Genomic DNA, 3893 nt, shown 5'->3' on the forward strand with positions numbered 1-3893 from the left:
CACCTAGAACCATGTCTTCAAACAAGAATGCGCTGTATTACCGATGCACTAGTGTTCTAAAGGAGAGCTACGCATTCTTCACGGCACCTAGTACTGGCCTTATGGAAATAAGTGATTCTTCCTGCTAATCAACACGATGTCCTAAGTTACTTCATTTAGAGAAACAGAAGAACCACACAACCCAACCCAACAAAAACACATCTTAGCAGACGCTGTCTCTGTATTACTGTATAGTGTGGTGTACAAAAAAGGTCCTAAGTATTTTTTGGCGCTCTGCCTCTAGAAATGTGAATTTGACAATTTGGTAGCTCCGTGATGGGCAGACTCCCGGCAGACCTTCTCTAGTTGCTGTAGCTATCCAAACCCCTTAACCGCAGGCAGACAAAAGTGCCTGGAGAAGTCATGGTGGTAAGAATTTTCTGATTTCTCTAGTAACAATATCTGACAGAGAATGTAGTTCCTAGCCTTGACTCTTTTATATTAATTCCTGAATATAAATGCTGCTTTTAATCTCTTGCCCCCAAGAGTCAGGATTTCCCAAGCAAAGTAGCGGTGCAAAATGATTTGGCACACACTAGTCCAAAATCCTGTCCATTAAAGCCAAGGGGTAAAAAGAGAGGATAATAAATTTAAATTATTTAAAGACAATTGTGACAAATATTTACATATTGATGTGCAGCTGAGTGCACTTTATAAAAGACTATATAATGGATTAATGCAATATCTTTGATAAGGACTTACTTAATATGAAGGTAGGGTGTACTCATGTTCCTTCTCAAACACAATCTCTTAAGAATTATTTGAAAAGACTGCTTACCATAATGCTTTCTGTGGATGGCAATTAGAGCAATAACCTTTTGTCTTTTTGAAAAGAACTTCAGAAAACTCAAGGCAAGGCACTGCAGTCTGAATCAGAATTTTGCAGTCTTTTTGTGAATAACTTTTGTAAATATGATCTTTAAGATAATGTATTATATATATGACTTTTGTAGATCACTAACTCATTTTTGCAGAGTTTGTGAAGCTAAATATTTAACAAAATTGATTTCTGTAAACTCAGTGTAGTTGAGGTCCAAATAGAATTTTTTTTTTTTAATTAAATTTAATGACTTTGAAGCTGGGTAACTTTGGCCCAAATCTTTGTCTTCTTTGGTCTTCAACACTTCATTTATTTTTACATCTTTATTTTTACATCTTTAACATACAGCTTTTATAAAAGACCAGTTGTTAAATGCTTTCTCCACCTGTGAGCACTTTGTTACATTTCTTTTTACATAAGGCCATTTGACAAAAAGGCTCTGTGTTGTAAGGTGTTGCGACTTGTCATGACTTACCATGACGGACATGTCTTTCTATAATGTGTTGCCTTTTCAGTTGCTGAATCTGGAGTGTGTCTTTTTTGGTCAATTGTAATGTTCTTCAGAAAGATTTGTCTGTTGCAAAGTATTTGTTGTTACATGACATCTAGAAATCTTTAAGGACGTTAAGCCACACTTTAACCAAATGTCTGCACCTCATTGCATTGTTCTAATAGTAATGAATGTATTTTCTAAGCAGGTTTCTCTCATATCAGTATTTAAGTAAGTCTGGTTACCAATTTATTCGTATCACTTGCTGATAGGTCCCCTCTCTCTGTTTTTGTTCTTTGAAATGAAGATCCCTTTGCAGTTTTTCTGGTTTCAGGCAGTTACAATGAGTCAAACCTCTCAACCTCCATAAGGGACGACCCAGAAATGTTTAAGACGTGTGGTGCTTTTGTTCCGTTGTTCACTGTGTAATGGAAAACTGACTTCTCCCAAGTGAGTAAAAGAAAAATAAGCCTCTGTGTTCCTGATTGCTTCTTCCTGATACTGCAAGAGATGGTTTTATTGTTCAGAATGTTTGGTGATCTTCCATTTTACTAGAAATGACTAGAAATATTCTTGAAACGTTCCTCCTTAGCAAACAGCCAGTTGTGTTCCAAAGGGAATGTAGATTCAGTCGATCTACTTTATGCAACCCCGTCTCTGCAATTAGTACCGAGTGTACAGATGAGGTGATACAGTATTTATTTGAAACCTCCAGTCCCATTCATGTGTGTGTTTTAATGCAAAACTTTTAAAAGCCTAAGGAACTTTTATCTTCTTTTTTATTTCTTAGAACATATCTATTTAAGTGCTGCCTACTGAAGTTGAAAGGCAACAATCCCTTGCTTTTTATATCAAGAGTTAGAACAATCTTTATATTTTGTAGTTGTTCATTATATTGATGGAAACTACAAACCCTGATTGCTTTCATTAGGTGAGCTCTTAGACTATATACTATTTTATACATCGTGTCCTTTTAATTTTTTTAAATGAGTGATTCTATTTATACATCTGTGTATAACTGGTACCTGACTGATGTTATAAAGGATCATCATTTTCTCATCTGTGTTTGTTTAGAATGTTGGAGCCTTCCAGTTCGTACTTCTTTGCTGAATCCAAAGATTTTTAGTTTAAACTTGATAAAGGGGGGCAAAGGGGGCATTTTTAAAACGCATTGGTGACATCTTTCTTGGCAGCACTGATCCTAAATACTGTGTCTAGTTTGAAAATCTTAGCTACATAAAACTGACCTTGAAATCTGTTGACATTTAATATCTCCACCAGTTCTGTTTCAGTTCTCCAGCAGCAGATTTTTCTGAATGTTTTTAAAAAACAACCTGCGTAACATTTTTGAACAGTAAGAGAATAATTCGCTAATACAGCCACCTCTGATCACTGCTGCGTAATGAGCATTGTTTTGCTACGTGTCTCTGTTACTCTTTTGATCACAGAAACCATGTTTTTATAAAATTTATGAGTAGTACTTTTTTCCAATCTTGGCCTAAAACAGTGCTTTTTGAGTTAGTTAGAAAATCAGGACAATTTTGCAGTCATAAGACAAAACTATTTGAATGTTGTACCAATTAGCACACATTTTATTTTATAATTTATGTGCAGACTACCAGATGACAGAATGATACAGCAAGTATGAAACCATGTAATTCTGAGAGCAATATTTTTAAAAAAATTCTCAGGAGAAGGCATACAGTATTGAGAATTGCATTTAAGTTTAGTTTACATTATAAGTATTGCTTGAAATATCTGTATCTTTTATTTTGCAAAACAGAAAAATCATGGGGACTGGTTTATAAAAGAGTTGGTTGTAAGGTATTACTGCTCTTCTGATTTTTGTGTTTGGATGTTAATAATAATGTAAATAAAGGTTTCTATTTAAAATCAGAACTTGGTGACACAGTGTATGAGCTAATACTTGAAGGCTGGTAACTGTATGTTGGGCAGGCAGAAAGCTGTGCATAGCAAATGATTTAAATGTTTTCCTAGCAGGCCGTAAAAACTACGGGAGCAACAGCTTAGACCAGACTCTGAGGCCCGTTTAGCAACTAAAGTCGCGTTGACACTGAGTAGAATTTATTTCTTTTGCAACTTAACTAGCAGTCCTTAAGCAGAGCTCAAAGGAAGGACGTGGCAGCTTTCCCCAGAACTTGTCAATGACTTACCTTTGGCCAAACAGCAGCTGCTGCTGTGTCACACCCGAGTCCCAAACTCAATGTTTTGTATGAAGGGACACGGTCACGTTTCAAGCTTCTGACCGGTACGCACCGGGAGCGGTAACACTGGCTCCGCGGGATTCTGACAGTCACGTGCTCATCTTGTCAGACACTTAAAGCTGAACACAAGAAAAGGGTAAGTGCATTTTTTTTAACCTCGTATTCTCTCTGCATACTCACTGGGAACAGTAGCCAAAAAGTAGCAAAAACTGTTTCTATTGGCAAGTTCGAATTCAGTATTTTTTACTTATTTGTACTGATCCATCATTTAGCAGATGTTTCTGATAGCCCACAAAATTTGTAACAGCTTATAAATAAA

This window comes from Apaloderma vittatum, unplaced genomic scaffold (assembly GCF_000703405.1).
Source record: "Apaloderma vittatum isolate BGI_N311 unplaced genomic scaffold, ASM70340v1 scaffold9799, whole genome shotgun sequence".
Lineage (NCBI taxonomy): Eukaryota > Metazoa > Chordata > Aves > Trogoniformes > Trogonidae > Apaloderma > Apaloderma vittatum.